Source organism: Symphodus melops, assembly GCF_947650265.1.
Source record: "Symphodus melops genome assembly, chromosome: 19".
Classification (NCBI taxonomy): Eukaryota; Metazoa; Chordata; class Actinopteri; order Labriformes; family Labridae; genus Symphodus; species Symphodus melops.
Window position 1 is genome coordinate 1,077,379 of NC_136709.1, and position 26,848 is coordinate 1,104,226.

At 45.6% G+C, this 26,848-nt stretch overlaps 1 protein-coding gene and 1 long non-coding RNA gene across 7 annotated transcripts in view; one reads left to right on the forward strand and one right to left on the reverse strand.

Moving 5' to 3' along the window:
* LOC306840921 (leucine-rich repeat transmembrane protein FLRT2) overlaps window positions 1-26,848 on the reverse strand; it is a 69,342-nt gene that overhangs the window by 22,062 nt on the left and 20,432 nt on the right. For 3 of the 6 annotated variants that reach the window (XM_079370513.1, XM_079370509.1, XM_079370514.1), the window contains exon 2: window positions 12,414-12,627. The gene's annotated coding sequence lies outside the window, so the exon portion shown is untranslated. Of the gene's footprint in view, window positions 1-10,851; window positions 10,869-12,413; window positions 12,628-21,601; window positions 21,725-21,819; window positions 21,865-26,848 lie in introns of those variants that run through there. The other 3 variants (XM_079370511.1, XM_079370512.1, XM_079370510.1) reach the window with 3 other exon arrangements.
* Window positions 21,996-23,141, forward strand: LOC306840943. Its single transcript, XR_013781408.1, has 3 exons — window positions 21,996-22,080; window positions 22,174-22,271; window positions 23,074-23,141. It is a non-coding gene; the product is annotated as an uncharacterized lncRNA (long non-coding RNA).

Sequence of the window (26,848 nt, forward strand, 5' to 3'; positions counted from 1 at the left end):
GACACGCTCGACCCTCGGACTATACTAATACTGGAACATTCTCACAGACATCCTTCTTCTATTACAGCTGTTCATTCATCTGCACTGTCCCTAACAAATAAACTGTCAGAGTGAGCGGGGTCGACGGGTCCAGTTCCTTGCTCAAGAGCACTTCGGCCGTACTCAGGATTTGAACGGGCACCTCTCAAGCTTTTAGACCAATTTCCAGATCTTGTGCACGCCTCCACTTCCCATCAGAATGAGCTGCTGCTGCTCCATCGTGCCGACACAAGACGACAGACTCCGTGAGGCTTCAGTCGGATACGATGTGACGGTACGATTTCCTTCCACACGATGCGATGCACGGGTTCTGTGTCTGGGACTCCAGAGCTGCTGCTTCCCGTCTCTGCTCTGAGGTTGAATCTTCCCATGTGTGAGACTTGAAAATGATTCACACTCAGAAGAATGTGCTGCTTATTTTCTGAGTCTGCAGTCTCTGCTGCCCAGGAAGTTCTTAAAAGTAATTTATAGCCCGCCCACACTTGTTTTTGGCCGGGCCCCGAGATTGACGACCACATTAGCCACTCTAAAGCAAACAGCATGGAGAGGAATACCCACACAGCGCGCCTGCAGCTCCACACATGCATTACAGCGCTCTCACTTCCACACTCATTGCACATGCAGACCGTGTTTCAGAGTGTTCCCGGCCTCTGGTAAAAGACTGATTATTGTGCCGTTTACTGAGTGAAGCTGGCGGCTGGATTTGTAACTGGAGTTGCACTCAAACTCAGCCAGTCTTCACACTGTGTGAGAGCTCATGGCCGACGCCCAGAACTTCATTAGAGCGCCGTGAAGGCTCGGCCTCGGCAGAACGGACCGCTGCCTTCATCTTAATGACCAGGATGACATATTGATTCTGGGAGAGGATGTGTACTTTGTAAATCCTCCAGCATTTGTGAAGAAACAGAACATCTGAGCATGAGCACAACAGTATCCGTTACGGTGTGGATGTTTTATGGATTACACAGACTTGAGTCAAATAAACTAAAAAAAACAACCTCTCAAAGGGGAGTTCAGCTCTTCAGAGGTGCACGTTTCTGAATGTTTGAATCACAACATACAAGATTAGCAAAAATCAACCTGCAGTCAGTCGACGTAAAACCTGAACGATACAAATATCTGTCTCTTGACGAAAACGGCGATCTCTAACTTCAATCATGGATCTCTCTTCTGGGCTGCATGCCTCTGAGAGTCCCTGACATTCAAGCCCACAGTTCAGTGTTCATTAGGCATGCATGGGAGAATATCAGCGAGGAGAATAAACGTTTCAAAACCCGCCTCACAAACATCAGCTCAAATCGATCCTGTCCGCTCCCGTCAGGGTGTTTGAAGATTTTAATAATAAATGAGGATAAACTTGTTTTCCTCGTGAGGAAGTGATCTCCACTCCTGTCTGCATTTGTTCATTGCTTCTGATCATGTCGGAGAGCTTCAGTGAAACACAACTTTAAAACGGCAAAGAGCGCTTTCACGCTCGCAGGGAAACTCCAGAAGAGGAACGCACATAGACCTGATTTTATCCAGAGTTTCAAGTCATATTTTTTTTTCCACAGCAAGTCCGAGAGAGCTGATGTTGGAACGCAGCAGGAAATAATTTCCCCGGAGCGAGTGGGTGAGAGTGGGGGCTGATTCACAGTGCACAGCAGACCGCTACGTGAAAACAATCAGAGCTCTGCATTAGCTTTACTTTTGTCCAATGTGTTCTCCTCCAGTCTTTGATTCTTTTGAGAACTACTCTGAAAACAGCATCAGGTAGCAGACTCTGTGGCTCTGATTGGACGTTCAGGTATGAACAACCAGGTTGGGAGAATCTCCGGAGCAGGAATGAGAGTGCATATTTAAAAAACGGCTGCACAGAGTCCTGCGTGTGTTCAGGAGAGAAATGAGACTCACGCTCTGATTGGTTGGATTAATGCTGCGCCTGAATCCCAGCTACAATCAAAGGGACACACGCTTTATATCACCTGCACGTGTGTTCACAAGACGAATGGAGAGAGCTTGTTGGGAACACTGGTCCCGACAGAGTGATGCATTATGGGTTGTCTTCAGTCTGATGTTGTGTTTGTTCCACCCTGGTAGAGTGTGTGAGTCCAGTTTGACCAACAATAAAGTGTGAAGGAAGGTGTAATGTGTTCCTGCTGCCACGGGGGAAATAGACTCGTGTCAAGTGAACTCAATCCAAAAACAACTCCTGAATCCTGCAGAAAAACTCACAGCTCTGAATCATCTGTCAAGAAGTGGAGAATTACGGCCGTCACAGATGACGAGGAGCTGAAAAAGACACAGTAATGGAGCAGAAATAAGGCTGCCTGCTTTTCAGGCAGGAAAGTGTGCGAGTCTGAGAGTGATGGGCAACCCAAACAACTTAATGTTGGGATTGAATCGTTTCATGTTTCTGTGTGTTGAAAGGGTGAAGGTTTTTTTTTTTTTCCGTTTTCGATGACTTTCCAGATCCTTTCCACGCTCAAACTCCTTCGTCCCAGGTTTCCTTTCTAACAGTCTGAGATGTCATGCACAGACACACACTTGGGACGCAGCCTGTTCAAGGAGGGGAAAACTCTTTCATTCAGCCTTCAGCTGATTTGTCAGGAGGCAACATTATTGAGCCAGTGGAGGCCGCCTGTGTACATGGGGAGGATAAGTTCATTGTGCATCCTCCGACAGTCAAGAGCTCACCTCATAATACGTTTTGGAGAAAACATCTGGTAACTCCTACTCCTGACCCTACTTTAAATGGACCATCAACGATGTTCAGAAAGCATCAATACTGCTCAATAAGTCTGGATGACATATCATCACTCTCTCCACAGTAATGTGCCTCCGTGTTGCACAGAGGAGCTGATAAGAATCAGATATACTTCATCAATCCCAGGGGGAAATTCAGTTGTTGCCGTTGCTCGTTGTTACGTGGTCGGGATGACATCATCAGTTGTTGTCCTTACCACTCCCGGTGGCATCCCGGTCCCGGACAGTCTGGGAGACGTTGTTGTCGGGAACATGCTGATGAAGCTCAGTGATACTCTCGCTGACTCCTGGCTAACGCCGTTAGCTTATCCATGTAATTCCCCAGGGAGCTCACGCTAACCACGATGAGAGTGGGGAGACACGACTATAACTCCTCTCCATAAGTCTCTTGGGTCTGCTGCTTCTTTCCTCCTCTGCGTCCCCTGTGAGTCCGGAGTTGTATTTCCACTGGGATAACAACGTATCTCTGGGTGCTGCGCCGGCCGGCTTCAACACAAACAGCTGATCCCGACTGTAAACAATGCAGGGGGGGAGAACGAATGAATCATAACATGTTGTAGAGCTGTCCAAAAAAATAAATAAAAAAATCTCTCTAAAAAGGCACAGGCAGAGAGGGGACTGCTAAAACCAAAAAAAAGAAGAAAAAAAAATCAACCAAAAAAAGGAACGACAAAAAACAGGCGAAAGTAAAAGGGTTAGCATCAAGAAGTCAGAAGCGAACAGGAGCAACAACGCGGTTGCACTAAGCTGAATGTCATGGTCAGAGCCGTCTGCAGCGAGCTCATGTTCTGATGAACAGAGCAGATCAATTCAGACATGAAGGGAGAAACACATCGAGCATCCAGTCAGCAACAAGCAGCAGCTTTAAGAAGAGCACGAGTTATTCATTTCAACCAACATCTTTAAAACTGTGTCTGGAGAGAAAAGAAGCTACCCTGCCTTGATTTAGTTAAGTATCTGCCTTTGATAACTAAATATAAATATTTTATTTGGGGAAATGCAGGTTCTCAACAACAAATGTTTGTAGCATAGGTTTAGTGTGTTTCTCATTAAAATAGATATTTTAGTGCAAACATTTTAATACATTTGTACGTATTGTACCTTTAAATAAAATGAAATGTAGGACGTTAAATGAGCTCTTTAAAAACCTGTTTTCAGCTGCTCTGATGATTGGAAGATGCTCTTTGTCTTCACATAAGTCATATACTTTAATAAAATGTTTCAAACAAACCTCTCAGCAGATAGTAAAGTATTTTACAGATTTCACATCGTGGAACTCACATCTCTCAAGGTCATGTAGCCTTTAAGACCTCCTGACTATGACACCCATACATCATTCTGTTGTCTTACAGGGCTCTACTTACAAGCACACTCCCTCCCCCAACGTAAAGTGCCACACACCCTCAGCTGTCATCAACACCAGCACTTGGATTGCTGTATTTCCCCCTCTTCAGACTTTAAAGTGAACTTGAACTCGGCTGACAGACGCTTGTAACTCAGGATTTGTGGCTTCCAGGCCAAAGGCCAGATCCTGCACCGCCTGCAGCCAAAACATGCAACTCTACCCTGCAGCTGTGTTCGTACGCTCCCGCACCGAGGGTTCACTTCCATTAGAGATGGAACGACTGCGGAAACTTGACAAAATAATGTCAGAGAGTTTCAGCTGCTCTGCCATGCTGGAAGTTGGGACAGTGATCGTGTTCCTGTGGGAGCCGTTCACCCTGCCGACAGGATCGGTTTCAATCTGTGAAACAGGCAGGTTTTCAAATATGAATGACGGAGATTCATTTAAATCCAACAGCAACAAACAAAGCTCCAACTCTGTTCTGAGAAATCAGCCTCTGTGTGGGTCACTGCACTGATGAAGTCGAACACTTGACTTTAAAAGTGAGTTCTGAAGTACATTTCTGGAACTTTTTGGAGCCTTGTTTTGCTCACAATAATAATAACACTGAGTTTGCCAAGTTGAAATTAGAAAACTTCTTCTCCTCTTCAGGTTTAATCAGTGTCAGAGCTCCTCTTCAACGTGTGTGTGAAGTGTGTTGTTGTAAATCCACTCTGATCCTGTATTTGATCATGTCTATAAACCCCTCTATTTCAGCCCTGCTCAGAACAGGCTGTTTCTGTGTCTGTAGCTTTAAATATGTAAATGAGCTGTGTCTGACCACGCCCCCTCTCTGGAAGGGCTCGGGTGTACTCGCTGCTTTCTGGCTCCATGTCCTATTGTTTACGGTGAGAAGGCAGACTCAGAGGGCAGAACAAACACCTAGCTGTGGGAGTGTCACCCACCTGGGGGAGGGGCTACTGCCCTTTGTGATGTCATGAAACTCTCCAAACGGCCTGTTTGAGCACACATTTTCTGAAAAGTGTAGCAGGCAGAAGACGGAGAGGATGGACTTTTCTCAATATAAAGGAGGTTTGGAGACATGTTAGAGTTAGAAGGGTATTTTGCAATAATTTTTAACTCAACTGGTGGATCGAGATCCAAAAGAAGAGCTTTTAAAGCATGCTTGCTTTATTCTATATTTTTGTTCCATTTTGTTTGAGACCGTCGTGGTGCATAGAAAAAAATATCAGAAATCTGGGTGGGGATTTATCAACGAGGAGTTGGTGGTGGGTCCTGAGGCTCGACCAGCTGAGAAGCACTCGTTTAAGACGAATATGCACGAAAGGTCAAACATGCTTTGAAAGCTTTGCTGCAGTGTTGTGGAGGTGACAGGAGAATATACTCGCACATAAAGCTAAAGTGAGTCTGCTTTCACCTATAAAAATCAACACACACGCACACACACTTAGTTGGTACATATAAAGTGACTTTACCAAATAAACCCACACACACACACACACACACACACACACACAGAGCCACATGTGGCGTGGATAGTGTTTCAGCAGATTGGCTGGCCTCTCCTCAGTCCTCTGATTTATTGACGTAAATTAAAAAGATTCCAAGAAGTGAGTCAGTTTGTGTTGGCACGGCTCAGCTGCAGCCTGCAGGTCAGTGCCCCCCCCCCCCTCACTCAAACACACACACACACACACGCACACACTTCTTCATATTAACTAAAGCCAGGATAAGCCTTTCCAAGCAAATAGAGCACTAAAACAATCTCCATTAAAGCAGGAGACGGATGCCATAAGTCAGGACGCTGCCGCTCTCGCCGAGCTGCTGCAGCACACTGACAGGCGCCGCACGGACATCCTGTGATCATACACCGCATAAACAGATGATGACACGACAGGCTGCAATATGGACAACATGCTCCGCCTCCTCTCTGTTAACAGATTGGACGTGAGTCAAACTGACTTGGTTTCTGTCTTTACAGACAGTTGTTGACGTGCTGTGTGTCCGCGTGCACATTTCTAACAGAAGTTTAGATTTAATTATTCATTTGATGCCATAAAAAAGGCGTGACTCGTCATGATTGACAGCTCTGTTGACAAATGAGGCTCCTGCAGCTGTGTGGGCGCCCACCTCGACAACGTCTCCCTATTTTTATATTTAAAAATCAGATTCTGAAGAAAACAATAAAACAATGATAAACACTTTTTGCAGCTTGGCTTTTTCTCTGGTTTTAATGACTTTAATCCAATAAAAACTCTGCTTTATGATATTTTGTTTTATAATCTTTTCTACTGTTTATATAGATGAAGAGAAAAATATTTCCCACCTAACATGCAGGGCGAGTACTTTGGTGAGAGGATAAATTTAAATAGATTACTGTACAGCTCATTTGTTAGAAAGTCGTCTTTATATTGCAACATGTCTGCAGTTTTTTATTTGTTACGTTTCTAAAAGCTGCTGAAAGGAAACATCAGCATGGAGCTTGTGTGTGTGTCGAGAGACTCCCCCTCCTCTGTGACTCTCTCACATGCATGTTGATCACATGATGCATGAGCGGCTGCTGCTGTGGAGCGAGACGAGGCCGATGTGTAACACCTCTATGTCCACCTTTGTTTTCTGCACATATCACATCCAGAGCTCCTCACACTCTTCTCTGTGACTCCTGTAAATCCAACGTGTGCTATGACGACGCCGGCTCTTTACACGCTGGATTTCTGGAAAAGTGACTCACATAATATAAATATCACTCCATCAGTAAATCCTGCAGAATCCACATTAATCTCTTTAAAAGGTGTCTCATCCCATCATAATGAGATCCTGCTTCAAATAAATAAAAAAAACAATGAGAGAGAGAAATCCTGCAAACACAAATGATGTGGAAATCCGTGCATTAACATCCGCAGTGTCACATCTGCATCGAGAACAAACAGCTCATAAAAGCCTCTGTGCACCCGGACGTCTGTATTGAGGAAAACAGAGAACATGCACAGACGTAACAGACCCAGGACTCGTTTCCCATTTGGCTTCTCAAGTCTCCATGGCGACTTCTCAAATGACACCTATACGTTGTTTGCTGTTGTGACGAGCATGTTTTTCTCTGAGGAGTGACGTGGACAGATCACACAGACGTGGATATTTGTGGACTTGGTCTAGCACCTTCTGTTTATGGTACAAACTGCATCTTGTGACCATCAATCACATGGCTATAAAAACAACTGGCATAGAAAGTCCCTCTTTATTAAAAGCAGAGTCAGCAGCTTCTTCCTAAAAAATCTAATACAGACTTATAGAGAAGTCGTGGAGCTTTATCATCCCTTCTTTGTGTGGTGCTGGTGACTGAATCCTGCAGAGAGCCTCTCCTCTGACTAGATGTTCATGTCCTGGTTTGTTTTGGTTGACAAGAAAGCGATCGGACGTGAATCAAACGACGGACACCGACTCAAAGAGGAGAAGACAGAATCAGAGAGGGTGATCCCCTTTCACCAGCTAACGCTAGCTTGCAGCGTAGCAGTAAACACGCACACGGCGTCCTGCAGTGAGTGTGCGCTCTTAGAGGTCATGACCTCAGGAGGAGGGGCCCGCTTTAACCTTCGTGTTTAAAAGCTGCAACGGAGAATTCTCCTGACTCGATCTACTTCGAGAAACCAACTCCAGAAGTGAATCGAAAATGGGAAGAACTGTCAGATTAACTAAAGATGTTACCGACAAATCAACGGCATGTGAAACAAAAAAACCACAAGACCAAATCTGACCTGATTATTCATCCAAAAGGACGGTGAACTCAGCGTCGGGTTGAGGCCCACTAATAGACTGAGTGTGCTCTGACAAACACGCCTGTGTTTTCTCCCTCCACACCAGAATGTAAATGTGTTTTATATGGGAGGATAATTAAACTCTGCTGACTGTCATTTCATTATAAAACAATACAGTGTGAGTTATGATCCAATAAAAGCCATTTGTCTCCTCGGCTGAGTGGAAAAAAGCAAAGCAAGAAAGGAGCTGTTTATGACTCATTGTATGATTTTGTTTATTCCCACAGATGAGCCATAAATGAGCGTTTTGGCATCTATATCTAAGGTAGCGGCTGACTGCTAATACAGGGAAATAATTCAGCTGGCACCACGCACGCCTCTCTGATTGGGACTTTAAGCTTTCATTAAAGATTCGATGCATCGCAGCCGTTGGCAGACCTCGCCACTTCCCCTGTTTCTGCTTTGGGTCTTGGCAGCGTCTTCTCAAAACACAAACCACCAGTTGCCTCCAGTGCTCTTCCAGAAAACGTCCAAAAAATGGCAATTATACAGAGTTCAGTACCGTTCCAGTGTTTTCACCTCATCCCACGCTCTCTTGGTGATAATATGGTTTAACAGCTTGGCAGGAGACATTGTGTAAGAGCACGGAGAGTCTACAGCGCGTGCTCTCTCAGAAAACAACATGAACTGCTGCTCGAACAGGGAAATACTTTTAAAGTGTGAGACACAAATGGTGCCGTCGATTAGGAAGATAAATCTCCATTCATCTCTCCCTGTTCAATCCTTTAACCTGAGATCACTGTCGTTTAAACTCGTAACGCCATCACTAACGCTCGGTGACTTTTACCCCGATATAAATCACCCAATAAAAAAGTACTGTATTGTATGACAAAATAGAGTAGCGATCTTTTATTTTCCAACTGTGCCATGTCTAACAAAATGAAAAAAGTATCATGAGAGACCTTATAAAAATGTTCCAAAATTACTGACATTTGGGTCCACCCATTCCTGGGACATTTGAGACGTCCCCGGTGAAGGTACAGTCTCGCTGACACACAGACAGCTGCCTGCATATAGGACAAGTACGGTTTGGAGAAGTCAAACACTCACGCCTTCAAATAAGTCAAAAACATGAAGCTGAAGCTTCTCAAAGACCCACGACACCCAGACAAACACAACATTTATAAAACACAAATATTCTGACTGTAAGCTGGAGAATTCAGCAGTCAGCTCTACACGCTTTATACTCGACCGAGAGGATTGGCAAGAAATTCTTCCAAAGAAATCGTCGATCGGTGAATGAGAAATTGTGTTAATGAGTCATCGTTCAAGAAGCGAGATGTGATACAAAGTATCAAGTGAAACGCCAACGAAGAAATGCCAAAGAGACGTCCAAAATCTGGGCTTCACTGTTCATTTCTTCACCCGTTACAGAGCCAACGGAGCGAGGCTCACTCAGCGCTGAGGGGTTACGTTTCACCAACAACAAAAAAAATCAATCAACCAACTGCTGGAGAACATTTTACAAGCACAAACTTTCACCAGCTTTTCTGATGAACACATTAAACCAAAAATATACAAACACATGTAAGCACAGATACATGTGTGTGTGTGTGTGTGTGTGTGTGTAAAAATTGATGCTATTGGATAAAAGCTTTCCCTGCTGATTGTTCACAGGAGTCAGAGAGACAGTCAGTTAATTAGTGAAACTGTACGTATGTGGTGTCAAGAACTATGCAAGCTCAAGCTCATTTACACTTTAACCTCAGGACTATTGATGTGATTGTGTATGCAATATGTGTGCAGACATCTTGTGGAGAAGATGAAGCCAGGAGGGAGACAGAGCGGAGACTAAATAGTCCAGGTTTCATCAATCTATGCTGGTTTTATCTCCTCTCTGGTAGCTTTCTCCTTCCAGCTGTGAAAATTAAACAAAGGCATAAACAGACAGACAAGACTAAAAGTGAGGCAGTGAGCAGATGAAAAGTACATTGAGGTACATTTCTCCGCCTCTGCTGTGTCTACAGTCTGCAAGTTCTGTTTAAAAAGAAAGTTACGGCTTAGCCTCAATCCGTCTCGCCTCATTTATGTAAGAGAATACCCCAGGAAGGATCCAGAACTCGCTCCCTTCTTCATTTCCCTCACTAGTGTTGCTCGTGCATTTTTCAGCTCTGCCCCTGGGCCAGAACCCACTTTAAACGGCCTCACCAGCCAAGACAAGTGCCCCACGGAGAGCGGATCTGTCTGCATGCTTGTGCTCATTAGACGCCCCAAACCGTCCCGTGTGATATCCCCAACAGGATCCCGTCAGACAGCAGAGAGAACCCAGACTGACACCAGAATAAAAGTCACATCCATGGTAACCCTGCAGAGCTGACTGTCTGACTTAACCTGACACATCAGGGAAAAAAAACTTAATGGCTGTTTAAGTTTCCATTTGTGCACACTCATGTTTCAAGCCTGTAGCAGATTTATGATTGATCAACTTAAAAGTCTGTGTGGAGCAAAGAAAACCATTTTAATTGATCAAACTAGGAGAGTTTTTTATGTGGTTTAAAACAACGTCTGCAGTTCCTCCAGTGTCCACTAGAGGCAGGCTTTAAACGTGAGTCAATCCCCATTGAGCCCCATGTCAAAATGTCCAACTGCAGAGCAGAAATAAACATTACCTGTCTTTTACCTGTCCGAGCTGACGTTCTATATAACCCATATTCAAAACAAGATGTAAAATTAAGGGTGTGGCCTCTATTCAGTCACTGACCTTTGACCTCTGGACTGTGGTTGGATCCTTTAGGAGGTTTCATGTAAATATCAGACAAATGATGGATTCGTGCAGATATCTTCTGTATGGTCTGTATTTGTTGGCAGCATATATTTAAGGCTCAGTGTTTTTGTTTTGCTGCCAAAATTTCCCAAAATGTAACGCCAAGCGTAACACGCGGTGAACTCCTCGACAGTAGTCACACTCACCGTCACGCCCAACAAACCTTCAAACAAATCACTGGGACGCAGCCCGACATCCAATCGTCTCGCAGCACGGACGACACGAGTCTTTCAGAGGGAAAGTGTCCATCGTTCAGTGAAGAAACACTCTGCTTCACATCTGAGAAGATGTGCAGAAATATGTGTGTCATGAATACACACACAGTCGACACACCGGACACGTATTTAACTGCCTTGATTTTTACTCCATACAAGCGGCGTGTGAAAGCAGCAGTGAAAGCAGGTACAAGTCGCCTTTTATCGACTAATCAATGTGTGAATAAAAGCTGCTGGGCTCAGGCTAAAGAAAGAAAAACAATATCTGTGGTTACAGCTGGAGTCTGTACTCCTCGTCATCAGGTGTGTGACGAAGCAGAAAACACACACACACACACACACACACCCAGCCCGGTGTGTTCGCTCAGAGCGCTACGCTCCACACGTTCATCTTTGTATCTGTGAGGACAAGAGATCTGTCGCGCTGCTTCACTGGAACTCAGCGTGTTTCAAGTCAACCGAAGAACATGGAGCTGAGTCACTGAACGACTCTTAACGTTAACCTCTTTAAATCTGCAAACACATCTTGGAGGAGTGAGATACATTATGTGTGTTTTGCATTTCGAATGTTCCCCAGTAGAAATCCCTCAAATCATGTACAGCCGTTGGCCTTTTTAGGCCCACTAGGGGGCAGCAGATCATAACGAAGAAAAACATGCAACATTATGCTAACAGAGAGCTAGCTTAGCATTTGGTTTAAAAACCCGATGTGTCGCTGATCTTTTATCTCTGTTTGGGTCTCCACCCGCTCCAACACGAGCCCACCTCTGTGTGTGTGTGTGTGTGTGTGTGTGTGTGTGTGTGTGTGTGTGTGTGTGTGCTGTTTGAGGTTTTTATAGTCATACAGACATTTTCACAACAGCCCTGCTCATATTACAGTTTTTCCAACTTATTCTGATTGTTTTTATTTTGTTGGCTTGCATTGAATGCTGGCATCACAATTTTCTGCAAAGACTAATAACTATGTTTCGATTCTTTACATAAATATTTTAAAATTTTGAAAATGTGTTCCCAGAATTTAAGATTTGAAAAGTCAGAAGCCAGATTTGGAGGCACAGATGGAGTCGTGGTCAGGTCACATCCCCAGTACGAAGGCCAAAGTGCTCTGAGTGGGCGATGGACCCACTGCTCCTCTCTCTCTCTATCTCTCTCTCTCTCTCTCTCTCTCTCCCGTCTGTTTCCTCTCTCTCTCTCGATGTCCTGATTTGTCCACTGTCCTCATTAACGTTTAAAAACCCCAAAATAAATCTTAAAAAACACAAACTTGAAATTGCATTTTGGATTTGGCCGACAATCATTCACTGAGAGTTTTTTCTCGTCATGATACAACGAAGAAACATGTTTTTGTATACATCACATGTTCCAGTTTTAATCATGAAACATGTCAAATAAATCATTCTGCTTTAAAAAAATAACCTTTACTCAACGTCTGCTGCTTCATCTGAATGTCATAGTTTGGACAGAAGTGAGGGAAAGATGAAGCAGCTGGTTACCTTCTCAGAGCAGGCGTCAGGTGTGGGGTTGAGTCGTGTTGTCGCCTCTTTTGGTTCCTTGAAGTAATCTGTGAACTTCACGAGCTGCACAGATCAGCTCGGAGCTCAGTCCTCTCCCTCTGATGAAACCTCCTCTGATCCACACCGACCTGCCAGCTCTCCTCCTCCCTCCTCCCGCTGTGACCTCATGAGATCACAGGTGAGAGTCTCCAGCCTGCAAAAAGAAGCAGGAAAGACAAAAACATCTGGGTGATGATGGAGGCCAGCTGAGGAGCTCTGCCATCTGAGCGCTGCCTGTGATGTCTGCAGACAGAGAAAATCCCCCCGACTCCACACACACACACGCACACACTGTGATGTAGTGAAGGAGCGTGTTCGGGGGATTCACTCTCCAAACCAACAAGTACCTCCTCTCAAAGAACAACAGGGCATCCGGAGGGCAGCGTGAACAATACACACTCTGTTTGTATGAAGGGGAGTTCCAGCAGAACTGTCGGCAGATCAAATGATTCTTTGTCTGAGAGGAGGAGCAGGTTACGATTTCGTCCCAAACACTGAGGGAAACCTTTGGTCCACATACTGAAGACAAAATGGAAAATATGTGCTCTGAAGTGAAGCATCCACAGCTACATTTGTTTTCGCCACTTTCAACCAACCAATCGTTTCGTCCCGGGTGTCACTCTCAACGCAAAGAAGGGAAACCTGTGCTCGAGTTAGTCTGCACGATGGGCCTCTCCAATCAGTCCCTGACTCCAGCCCCACAGGTAGGAAGTGTATGAGGGGGGTCAAAGGTCTCCAATGGTGCTTTCACACTTACAATAAAACTCCTGAAAAACGTTCTGAAACTTTTTATAAACGCAGTCAAAAGTGTGAGCTGATGAGAGAGAGCATGAGACCTGTGAGAAGGAGGAGGGGGAGCTTGACTTCTATTCCCTCGACCATAGACTGCATGTGATCTCTGTGCACAACATATAGCCTTGATATGAAATATCCCCCCCCCCAGCTGTCACAGTCTGTGAGCTGCATGTGTGAACAACCAGTTCAGCAGCCATTTTCATTAAAGCCTCAGGAGTGCAGGTGTGAAAATGGTTCAATGTCTTACATGTTTTTTTTTTGTTTAACACGATATTTGTTTTAGCCTCCACATTTGATTGGGCTTCAACTTCCTCACACTTCTCTTTCACTTGTGTGAATGAAGTCGAGGTCCTGTAGTGAGCAGAGCTACGACTTATAAGAAGCATCTATGACCAACAGGGAGGCTCGTGCACGTGCACCCGACCTTCTCAGGTCAACTTATGAACAAAAGAAATAAACTAAAAATGAATCGCGACAGGAGAGTTAAGCTCAAACTACAAAATGTATTTAATTTGTTTGTGTGACTGCTGACTGAAATAACTCTTCAGACATGTTGATGGTACTGAACGCCGGCTGTGAGCTTCATTAAAAGCAAACTCTCAGCATCAGTGCGCTGCTGTGAACTTTCATCAGTTCATAATTATTAACAGGAAAGACGCTAAAGGTGTGTGTTAGCAGAGCTCGCCCTCATTAGCTCACTGGAGGAGTTTTACCAGATCACAGCTCCCATATCAGCTGTTCACGTATGAAAGACGCCGACGCTGATCCGTGCGGCGCTCTGTGGGAGGCTGTTACATGATCACAAGTCTGCAGGGGCTGCATGATGTGTTATTTAAGGAGCGGAGAGGAAGCATACGCTCAATCTAAATGTCGGAATCTTTTCGAGGAATTATGAACGACGCAGGAAAAACAGCATGTGCACCCATGTGAGAGAAAGAGGCCCAGAGAAAAGGCAAACATAAACACTTATACATTTCCATCATTTCCATGTAAATAACCTCAGTATAAACTCTGTCATCGATGATGTGCTCTGAGTGTGAGCTCGAGCACGCAAGAGGTAGAGAACGAGCAGGGAGACAGGGAGGCTGTGATTGGTTCATCAGAGAGCAGGGAGACAGGGAGGCTGTGATTGGTTCATCAGAGAGCAGGGAGACAGGGAGGCTGTGATTGGTTCATCAGAGAGCAGGGAAACAGGGAGGTCTGTGATTGGTTCATCAGAGAGCAGGGAGACACGGAGGCTGTGATTGGTTCATCAGAGAGCAGGGAGACAGGGAGGCCTGTGATTGGTTCATCAGAGAGCAGGGAGACAGGGAGGTCTGTGATTGGTTCATCAGAGAGCAGGGAGACAGGGAGGTCTGTGATTGGTTCATCAGAGAGCAGGGAGACACGGAGGCTGTGATTGGTTCATCAGAGAGCAGGGAGACAGGGAGGCCTGTGATTGGTTCATCAGAGAGCAGGGAGACAGGGAGGCTGTGATTGGTTCAACAGAGAGCAGGGAGACAGGGAGGCTGTGATTGGCTCATCAGAGAGCAGGGAGATAGGGAGGCTGTGATTGGCTCATCAGATTGGTACCTCATGGCAGACATTGGTTGGATTTTTTTCAAACTTACAACATGTGACAGGTGACAGATTTTCTTTGTTCCTTTTTCAGAGAACCCGAGTTATTAATGTCTGTCAGGACCTAAAGACAATTTCAACCCAAATCTTAAGAAAGTATATCTGGAGATAAATGACAAACCCTACCTTTATCAGTTCTTCCAACTTCTTTTTCTGCACTCACAAACTCTGAAACGGTTCTAAAAATCACTCCAATCTGTGTTTCCTTTCAGCAGGTGTGTGATGTGTGAGGAGAAGCACTCAGCAGGTACTCAGACTATATAAATGGACGTCCTTGTCAGCGTAAGCAAACATCTCGAGAGACAGCAACAAAAAGGCGCCGCGGCATGTGTTTGTTCTCGAACATTTCTAATATGTCTGAGAATAAAGACTGAAACGTTCTCTACGAGAGTGGGATGTTCTGCAAAGTGTCAGAGTTATTTCAGAGCTTCATCCCAACGTCTCTCTCTCTCTCTCTCTGTGTGTGTGTGTGTGCTCGAGTGTGTCTGAGAGCTGCTCAGGTGTGCACGGCGTCGGAGAACAGCTCTGGTGTTCTGCACAGCCAGCAGGAGAGATGCTAAATACTGCAGCTCTGCAGGGTCGGCTCGTAGCTTTGTCTTTTGTTTTGGTTCGTCGTCTCATCGAGTCCCCAGCTGGTCACTCCATTTGTCCATTTTACAGCCTCATGAGAGTCTGACAGCATCCCCGCTGCTCCTTTCTGATCACATGACCTCGTCTCCGGTAACTTCTGCAGGGCGCTCTGGTGAAGAGTTCATTTTATCCTCGCACCCTTCTCATGATTGGTGTCTCTACCTGATTATAAAGCTTGACGACACATTTCAAGCGTGAATAGATGGAGAGAGGGCATTTAGCTCAGAGTGAAAGGACTCTCGTTGTTATGGAAACCGACTGTAAAAAGTCCACTTTGTGAGTGAAGCTCGTGTGTGTGTGATCACAGCTCCACTCACAATGAAAAACACACGCTGACATTTGCACTCGTTGCACCGTCATCAGATACTGCTCAGGTGTTCACATGCTGTGGGAGAAAAAAAAGCCCACAAAGCGTTTGAAGCTCGTCAAACTATTTCACATTTCTCTCACATAAAACCTGCACGATGTGATCCTTCAGAGGCCATCCAGGCTTTTTAAAAAGTCTGAATACAGCAGGAGAGCCTCGTGGTTACCTCCCATGTATAGAGACCATAGTCCTTCAATCTGGCCTCGCCCCTGTGCTGCATGCCACCCCCCATTTCAGACGTGAACTCTTTAACTGCTTTAAGATTTGTTTTCACTAAGATTTACAAAATATATATATATTTTTTTTTCTGAAGCGATTATCCCGAAAACTATCCAAAATAAGTTTAAGAAACAAAGTTGCATCGGTTTTATAAGGACGCACTCAGACCCCTTTCTGGTTTTCATGGTAGATTTTTACGATGAATTGATGTGTAACTATCACCTGAGGGCCACGCTGAGGGTTGATGGGGGCCGCACGTGGCCCCTGGGCCGCCAGTTTCCCACGCCAGCTCTCGAAGAAAGGTTTGTTCTGTATTTGTTGCATCTATTATGTGAAAAGAGGTGCAATGCTGGGAGAACCGGACCTGTCCCTTCCCAGTCCCCTGCTGGTCTGCACTCACAACCACTGTGGAGCTGCCTGGACCAGCGTGCATTCAGACCCTCCAGACCCCCCCCCCCCCCAGCAGCGTCTTCTTCTCCTCGTCGTCTCCATCATCAGACGACCAGTCAGTGACGGACAGATGAGCTTATAAATCTTCCCTCCATCAGAACATGTTTCACAGATGTTTCTGTTCATGCACAGTTTTCCGTGATGGAGATCGATCTGTTTTGAAAGCAGAGAACAGAGTCCGTCTCTGTAATAAATCAGACGTCTGCTCAGGATAAAACAAACGAGAAGCTAACGCACGCTGGATTCTAACGCCAGCATGCGTCACTAACTTTAGACAGCGGGAACATTTATTCAGAAGGAACATCTCCTCCTCTGCTCTTAGTCAGCACTGTGTTAATGGACTGAATTTAAAGCACAGTCTGTTACAGCGAAGGACCACTCTTTTCATAGCTTAGTCCAGATTAGTGTGCTGATGGGGTTTAAGTGATGACGCTGGTGGAGAAGATGAGTAAATCACGTCTATTTGAACCTCTGATGAAATGTGAGGATTAAAAAAAAAAGGTGCAAAAACAACATGATGCTACTTTCTGTTCAGGAAGTTTCCCAGGGAGATCTGATGAAAGACTATGGCTGTAAGTCATCTCTATTAAAGGAGCAGTATGTAACTCTGACGCCCAGTGGTTAAAATGGGTACTGCAGTCCACATGATAAAGATCACAGAGGAAGAGAGCGTTATCATTTCAGTCACTGGCAGATACCTTACAGATTAGTCCTGATACAAAAATCATCATCACATAACGAGTCGAGATGCGTGACATATTTATGGAGCTTTTTTTCCCCCACTCGAGCTAAAGTGACTTCAAAGGAACAAATGAAGAGTTCACAAGTTCTTTTCACGCCAACAGGAAGATTCAAAGCCACTTAATCCTCTGGGGACGTCGTCTGAATAGCGTTAGAAACACGCCGCAGGTCATTTAGCTTTATTTACAAGTTGTCTGCATGACAGACGGGGAAATCCTCGACACAAGTCTGAACACGAAAAGTCTGAACATCATCTCACGGATCCTGGACTTGGACTGTGTGGTTTCTTTTATAGCAGCTTGGGGGTCGATGCCTTGCTCAGGGGGTGACCTTCCCCCTCTCTAACCACCAGTCCAACTTCCCAACCCGAGTCCTTACAAACTGAGCGACTGCTACCCCAAATATATATATATATATATATATAATAGAATCTGATGTGTGTGTTTGTTTGTGTTAAATATTGAATATTAGCTTAAAAGTCATGAAAAACGCAGATATCTCAGGGTTGGGTGGTGTAAAGCCGAGGGGAAGGGCGCGGCGGCAGGAGGAGGAGTTTGGTTGTCTGCTGAGTGAGGCGAACATGTCCATGATGATGATGTGACATGTCCATCCAGCTGTCAAACAACAGGACTCACTTCTTTCTGGTGTGAGCTCCAGAGGGACTGAATGGAAGTTTTGGCTTGCTGGATTTTTTTGGTGGTTTAATTGAGCTCGAGTTCGAACACTGGAGACGGGATTCGTGGTACTCTGATTATAGCAGTTGTTATTAACAGGAATTTTTTTGGGGGGAGGAGAAAATTGGATTTTAGATGCAGAGAATCTTCACTCACTGCTCAACAGTTTTGATCTCAGTTGGAGCTGCACATGGGACTAACTCCAGCGCTACATGCTAAGGTATGCAATATGGTGAAAGCTGCAGGAACAGACGGAGACAAAGGTTTGAAACACAAAGGACGAGAGGATGAAGGGAGCAGGAGCGTTTTCAGATCACATCAGAACTTAGAGACACGAAAGACAACTCGTCCTTTGGTGCGACACCAACTGCACCAAGGCTTTGGACCTTTTCTGTTTTACTTGCAGCTCAGGCCCTGTACACGTTCAGCACTGCATTATTGAGGCTTCAGCGCACGCACGGGCACGTCGCAGAATAAATCCCTTCAATACGGCGTAAAAACATCATTTCCTCGTATGGTCATCTTCCAGTTTCATTCAAAGGCATCCAGCGTGAATATGAAGATAACAAAGTGACACTAATGATCGTGCATGATGCAGCTGAAGGCCTCTCTAGTTTGTGTCTGTGTGCGGCCACTGTCGATAAACTGTGTTTACCAGATTTCAGCTTGTTTCACAAGCTCCGACTTCAAAGGAAGACAAACACTTTGAGTGAGCCTCTGATATTCCTCCGAGATGTGACATCTCTGCATCCAGCTCCATTGTAAACACTCAGCCGATCTGAGGGGACACGGAGGGGCGGGCAGTCCGCCACCCCTCCAACCAAACAGCCCGGGGTCTCCCGGGAAAAAATGCCAGGGCCTCGGATTCACATTGTTTACTTCCTCTGACAGTAACCATCCCAGAGTCAGCCTCAGAGAGCTGCAGCAACACAAACTGAATAATTCATCACAACGACAAGTGACGGCATTCATTAAGTTGGATTTGCAAAGGAGAACAATGGTGTTCAAAAGGCTTAAAAGAAGAAAACAGCCCCCCCCCCCATCCTCTGCCTGTGTGAGACAACGAAACTTGTACTTTTTCACATGCGAGCTCACACTGTACATACAATCCTGCAGGGAGGAACTCTCTGTGCAGCGACTGGCAAAGCTAGTCAGGTGACAATTAGGATGTGCTAATAGAGCTGATGGGACTCGTCTTCAAAGAGAGGTGAGAGAGTGTGCAGCAGAGCGAGAGCAGCTCGCAGAGTGACAGGAGAAACAGCAGGAAGGAGCTGAGGAGAGCCGTGCTGGTTTGTGTGTTTGAGCTCACTCCTTTAATTCATCCGAGCAGCGAGGAGGAGGAGAAGTGTGAAACGTGAACCATGTTTGAAAGCACTGTCGCAGGATGGGACACGATGATGCACAAACTCCTGAGAAACCTGCAGAATGAAACGCCTCCGGCCCGTCAGGCCGTGTGGCGACTACGACTTTTAGGTAACGACAAGAACTTTGAACAAATCTCAGCGTTCATCAGGAAATGAAATAACATGCAGCAAATCAGGCGAGCTTCTTAAACTGTGCTGTGTTCTGGGCTGCTACGTTTCAAACCTAGAAGACACAAACAGTGGACAAAGACATGTAGCTAACCGGCTGCTCTCGTCGTCATCATATCAGGACAAGAGGGGATGCAGCTGGAGAGGAACCAGAGATTGCAAAATGCCAAAGTTGCATTGTTAAACAGTGTACACCTGGAGTGTACACCCCCCCCCCCCCCCCCCGCGCTGTGAGGTGCATCTGTGCACGTGAAATCATGAACGAACTGCAGCTCCCTCGCTCACCCCAAACAGCTGAATAAGATGTTTCTGAAAACTCGTCCAGAATGACATTAACTGTGATCGACGCTTCCACGTTTCTAACCAAGCAAAAACATTTCTGTAAAGTAATACGAGTTCTTTCTCCAGTTTCTCCTTCCATACATCATTAACATGCTGATGACTTATCATATGTCTCATTTAGAGCTTCATCAGCCGTGCATTAATATGTTTTCCGTCTGCTAAAACCATTTTTCTCTCCCTGCCCCCCGAAAATGATCTCTTCTCCAGATAAATCACAGCCGGCGTTTTTGCAGCACTGCGTTGTAATTTATACCATTTGCCCATAATCATAACTCATGCTGTCGCCATAATTAGTTAACTGTGTTTAATCACACGCAAAATTGATCCCTAGATAACTAATGTTTTTAGAAATCCTTTTCCCAACTGTGATGGTGCGGCCCACTCGTTTGTAACGGCTTCCTGCTAATGACGGCGCCGGTGGAGGCGGTGTGTGAGGCAGCGGGAGGTCTGAGCTATGTTCTGCCAGCACAACAACTCAATACAGGCCAGCCTTTATCAATTATTCCCTTTGCCCCGTGCTGTGCACCTTTGAGGGAAGCAGCCAGGGGATTGAGTGGAGGCAGAGAATGAGACATGCATGTCATTAAGCAGGCGGGTTTCTCCTGAGACGGCCTTCCTCTGCCTGTCACTCCCTCTCCCTCTCTGTCAGAGTCAAAACATGCACAACTTTAATTAATTAATCCCACAAGAGCTGGACCAGGCACAGATAACAGACTTCGTGTTCCTTCTCCACTCTGACTGCAGCTCAGATCTGCAGACCTGTGACGCTCTGAGACGACACCTCCTGCTTTGTCCTCAGTCAGAATCACAGGCTCATTAACCTCCATGTTCTGCTGCACATTACTTCTCTTCTCAAACTTCTTCTTACTCTGACGCATCGAGTTTGAGCGACGGCTGTGGATAAGTTTCACAGACTCAGAAGATTTTGTCCTTTTAAGAATTTTCTTACCTTAAAAAGAACATTTAAAAAGTTCCCATCTCTGAGCATCTTGCAATGAAGGAAGGTGAAGCAAGGAAAAGCTGCTGTTAATATGTGGAGTGTAATTTATGACATAAACTGCATCATCAGGGTTCAACCAAAGCAGCAACGTCTGGTGCTGAAAAAAGACGCCAAGGCAGAAGAGCAAAACGCTGCAGTTCATCGAGTGTCCACTTGAGGCTGACTGCAGACACTATGGAAGTCACACACACACACACACACACACACACACACACACACACACACCTGTTCAAAGAAGCTCTTTGTCATGTCTCTATGGGCACACATAGATCGGGGGGAGAGGGGGGGGTGTGATTCGTATGTCTTTAAAGAGTGATAATGATAATCAGTCCCTGCAGGATGTTGTGATCGCAACAATTCGTGCAAATTCAACCAATCCCTGTGAGGTCTGGAGGACCTGGCAGTCCTGTCCAATCACCGCAACCTTTCTGCAAATTCGTCCAATCAAAATAGTTTTACCAATCAGAGTAGTCCCACACGAAAACAGCAAGCGACACGTCACCAGAGTTTAGTGACCACTGTCTTTCTTTAAATGCACTCAGGAGAGTGTGCATGAAAAGAAAAGTGCTGCAGGTCTTAAAATACAGGCATCATTCAAAGTGTGTTGATGACATGAAAAAAATCACAGCCAATTTTCCTGATGCAATCGCAACATGCGTCGCAATTTTTTTGAATGCTGCCGCAAAATCATCAGGCGATTTAGGCAAAAAAAACAACAACCTTTAAAGTGCTTTAAAAGGAGGGGCTGGATACTAACGCACATGGCTGACCTGACGTACGGGCAGGCGGGCGCCGTGCAGCTTCAAACCCGCCTCAGCTCCAGCTCTCAGCCGCGTGTTAGCTCGACTTAAAGCTAGCTTGCTCCCTCCTGTCTGCGGTTAAAGCTAACCGGCGGAGAGATAAAACGTGCAGAGCTAATTTCACTCATGTTTGGATTTGTTGAATTCCCTCTCTCCCTTTAAACTCTCATCACACTGACGTGGCGTGTTCAGGACCCGCTCAGGCTGCTCGCAGAGACGAATCACAGGAAGTTCAAATAAACACCGAGGAGACATGTTGGGTGAGTGATGTTTGTGTTTGAACCGTTACTTTCAGTATCGGCATAACAACGCTGGCAGCCAGGAAGCTGACTGATTATTTATTTACTCCATACATTATAGATAAAAGACTACAGTCAATATGGAGGACAGATATTCTTCAGGAGAGCACAATGTACCAGAGAGGGATTGTGGACACCACAGTCAGACATGTTTCTTTAATACCTTTGACTTTAATGTATTCTCTGTTATCAAAACTGCTTCTCTCACACTTTCTCTCCTCTCTTCCTTCTCAGGAGTGCACCGGGGAGGAGAACTGAAACTGTTTTGTGGAGTCGTTTTATGCATGCCATACGGCTCATCTCTCACCCTGAAGCATGCAGTCACTTTCCAGGTTTGGAGCACTTTGAATTTATCTGCTGAAGTGCAGAATTGTATTTCCAGGCTCTGAGGAAAAAAAAAAGGGGGGAGCTGCAGATTAATGTGTACGAGTGTGTGGGCTCTTTTGGAGACTCGTCTTATCGACGTGTTTTTCAAAAATGCAACTACAAAAGTGTTGAAAGCGTCAGAGGAGCCCGTCTTAAAGTCCTGCAGGATCACTCTACCTCCATGTTTTTTCAACACGGACACGCTTTGGGGAAACTATTTTTGACCTGACCCTCTTTAAACTGCTGTGAAATAAGAACTCCATTAATAATAAGACCGAACTACATGAATAATAAGACTGAACAATGTCATTATGTATTGTTAAAAGCAGTACTAAATGACTCCATCACCCAGCATGGACACCCCCGTCGATCAGCTCACAGAGCCCCCTGCAGGAACAGAGACGTCACTAATATTTACAGGCTATGACTGATACAAACCGTCGCTACTTTAACTTTAACTAATGTTAAAGATTTTCTGTAATGACTTTAAAAAGTTCAGCTGAGAGAGTCAACAGCTCTTCCTGATGTCTGCAGGATGTTTGGCAGAACTCGTTGTTCACTCCAAGATTCTAACACACACACACACACACACACGCACGCATGCATGTACACACACACACACACACACACACACACACACACACACACACACACACACACACACACACACACACACACACACGTCTGGGATATGATTGGGTTCACCATAATCTCTCATCTCTGTGTGAGCAAAGAGCAAATGTGACACGCTGATCGTTTCCTGTGCAGGTCTGTCGGTATCAGGCGAGGAGGGGAAGAAGAAGAAGACGCTGCAGTGGGGAGGAGGAGAGAGCGGAGGGGGGGGAGGGGTTTTTCTTGACCACACAGCTTGACGCACACCGGTCGAGGCAGCGCCATAGTGAGGCCAGCAGCACAGCACAGCCAGGCCGTGACCGGAGCTGTCAGCGCAGATAGCGACCGCCGCTGAGTCTCTCTCATCAGACGGCTGGTGAGGAAGATGAGCGGGACGTGAGCAGCCAGGCGAGCTGCAACACACACACACACACACACACACACACACACACACACACACACACACACACACACACACACACACACACACACACACACACACACACACACACACACACACACACACACACACACACACACACACACACACACACACACACACACACACACACACACACACACACACACACACACACACACACACACACACAGCAGGAGTAATGCCATTACAATAGATTAGCCAGAGTATAATTTGTGTTGCCATGGCAACCTCTGCATGCACAGATTGACACTTACAGTATGATGAATTTCATGAGTTTTTTGGCAGCTTTCTTGTCGTTCTGGTGTCCTTGTTGCCTGACAGAAACGAATGTGCCCGTCGATACAGACGACAAGTTCCATTTAAGTGGTCGACATGGAAACCTGCAAAATGGATTCAGGAATTGCCATTGGCAGTTTTCTGGTGATGCCGTGATTGACCAATCAGAATTAAGTTTACAGCACAGCCACAGTATTGCATCTTAGGTTTGTTGTTGTCTAACGCTGCGAACAGGGCCACACAAACGATGAATGGTTGGCACACTGCAGCATCTCTACACACAACAATGCAGGAGAGTTTGATTGACAGCAGGAGAGGACCTGTCATCTCTTAAACACTCCGCTGTGAGCGCTTCCTCTCACACTTCCTCCTCTCGGTGTCAATGCCAATGTCAAACTCATTAAGCGGACGTGTTGACGGCCACCTCTGACCGAACCCGATACGTTTGTTGTGCAGACGGCCTCACATTCAGCCCGCAGACAGACTGACGGCACCCCGAGGACACACGGGGAGAGGCAGCAGAGGCCTCGCTTTGTCTGAGCGCTCTCTCCTCTTTCACACCGAACTGTAATCTCATCTCTGCTGATAATCACACACACACACACACACACACACACACACACACACACACACACACACACACACACACACACACACACACACACACACACACACACACACACACATTAAAACCTCCACTCTCTGATAAAGGAAATGACCTGATGACCTGATGAGATTGAGATTACCTTGAATTATTAATTTCAGTCCTTTCAGAGGACGAGGACAAACAGCAGCATGACTGACACTGCAGAGTTTCAGAGTGAAGCCAGCCTCCTGCTCTGCTCGTCTCTGAGGGGGACAAACACAGTTCATCTGATCGTCAGTAAACTGCACAGTCTTGGCTTCCTGGGACAGAGCGCAAACAGACCCTCCCCTCCATTAACACCAGGTACACAACACAAAGTGTTTTTAAACAAAAACTGGAAAAGTGATGACGTATTTTTGTAAACTGCCCCAGAAGTAGCTTCGCCATGGTTTCAAACAAGAATTCTCCTGTGGGATATTTTCATTGGATTTTGGATCATAGCAGAAAATAATCTGTGTGTCAAACACATGTTTCTGATGCGTAGCTGTTTAGTTCAGCTGGATAATCTTTACAGATTAACATCGTTTATATGAAGGTTGAAGAGTTAATGCAGCCGAGAGAAGTAACAAGCTAACGTTATGCTCCAAGCTAACTACACCACGGTCGGTTTATAATGACGTCACGACCGTTATGCTTCATCTATCTAATCAGCGGTTTTGACAAGCTAGCTAAACCTTAGCTTGATAAATTGTTTATGAAGCTAATATTTACAACGTGACTAGAGCCTGTAAGGAGGATTAGTGAGAGAGTTCCCGGCGTGATGACGTGTAATATCTCCATGACAACCGCTGTAGTCTCATTTAGCTACTTGTTTGCAACCGCCGTTTTGAGTACGCTTAAAAACATTAAAATTCACAAGTGGCGGTTTTAGCTAAGTTTATCTCATCTAACAAAACGTAAACAACTCTTCAGCTTGTGTTCACCACAGACCTTATTTCAGGCGTCTAAACACGAACACATTCAAAATCCACTTTGACTTATAGAGTTAGGAACCCATGGCGCTAAAATGCTAACTCACTTCCTGGTTTTAGGACTCTTGTCTGTGCCAGTCTATTTCAGGGAATGATACCATGATTATTCAGGTAAATGCTGTGGAAACGTCGGCACTCATCCATGAGGAGAACGGGGAGCCAATGGCAGAGCGGCCAGCTCTACTCTTCTCTGGTGAACACCAATCAAGCCGCGACGTGCTGCTGGTTCTGTGAGCACAGGTCCCACGAGAGGAAGCTGGGCCCTCGTCCCGAGCTCATGGAATCTGTTTCTGACACTTTGGTCTTCACTTTAACTATTTCTATCAACTGCAGGACGAGTTTGTGCTGCAAGGCTGTCGGCTTCATTTTCCAAGAGAAGGAGAAGAAGGTATGATCAGACGCAGACATTCAAAGTCACGGACACGAGAGGAGGAGAAGGGAATATTTGTCACAGCGAGGGGGAGAGTGGAGGATCAACATCTGGAGATGTGCAGCTACAGCAGCGTTTATTACAACCCAGGCCTGGAAACTAGATTCATTCATTTATCTCAAAATAACTTCCTGCTATCAGTGAAGCTTCTGCAGCAAATAAGCTTTCATACTTCTGATGCAGAATAGGCTGCATAGATTTTTTTTATTAGACTTTTGGTTAAAATTTGCAGCATTTAGTTGTCGACTAAACTACAATAAAGACATCCTGACATTGTTTATTCCACCAGCTCAGATTTAATGGCACAGTGAGCTCCTGTTTTCAAACTGCTGCATACACTCGACATGGGGAAGTCAAAACGGATCCTACAATGACCGTAGCCTTGTAACATCAACACATGTGTTAACCTCCCTTCAGGGACTCACAGTGCGGCTAATAAGTCAAACGTAGAAGTGACACTCTGTCAGGAGAAACAACACAGGCGAGTGACAGCGAGGAGCGGCGGAGAGTCGGCTCCTGACCTGCTGATCCTCTCCGCCCTCCCAGAACGAACCTGATCAACATCGGCCTCCATCTCCTGCTGCAGGCCGACGCTTCATCTCTCTAATGTGAGCAACACACACGGCGCCAACATCTGCCGTGACCCGCAGCACTGACCGTCACAGACCTCACGTCCTGCTGTTAAGTGAAGGGACCGTGATGTTTACTGGACAATATTCTACTGAGGGAAACGCTCGCTGTGCGACAGAGAGGGGGAAGTGTCTGAGGTGGAGAATCTGCGGTTTGTTTTATGTTTACACATTTCTGAATCTCTGTCTGCCTCTTTCCATCCACAAAACAACACACACCCTTCTTCTACAAAAATTGGAACGAAGATGAAAGCGGGCTCGCCGAGGAAGCCGAACACTGCGGGGCAATTTATTTCTCTCTGATTGAAGTAGAAGTACAATGTGACAGAAGGAAAAAAGCTTCTGTTTCAGAGAAGTGAAGAGGACAGGAGGCACAGCCACTTCCATCCTTTATAAGGTTGATTGTCAGATGAATTGTTTCATTCATATTTGTTCATTTGTGCATCCATCCATCATCTATAATATCTCCTGCAGCTGATTAAACTTGGATGAGATTCGTGTAAGTGATATACTGCTTTTTTTTCCTCCGCAGCATTT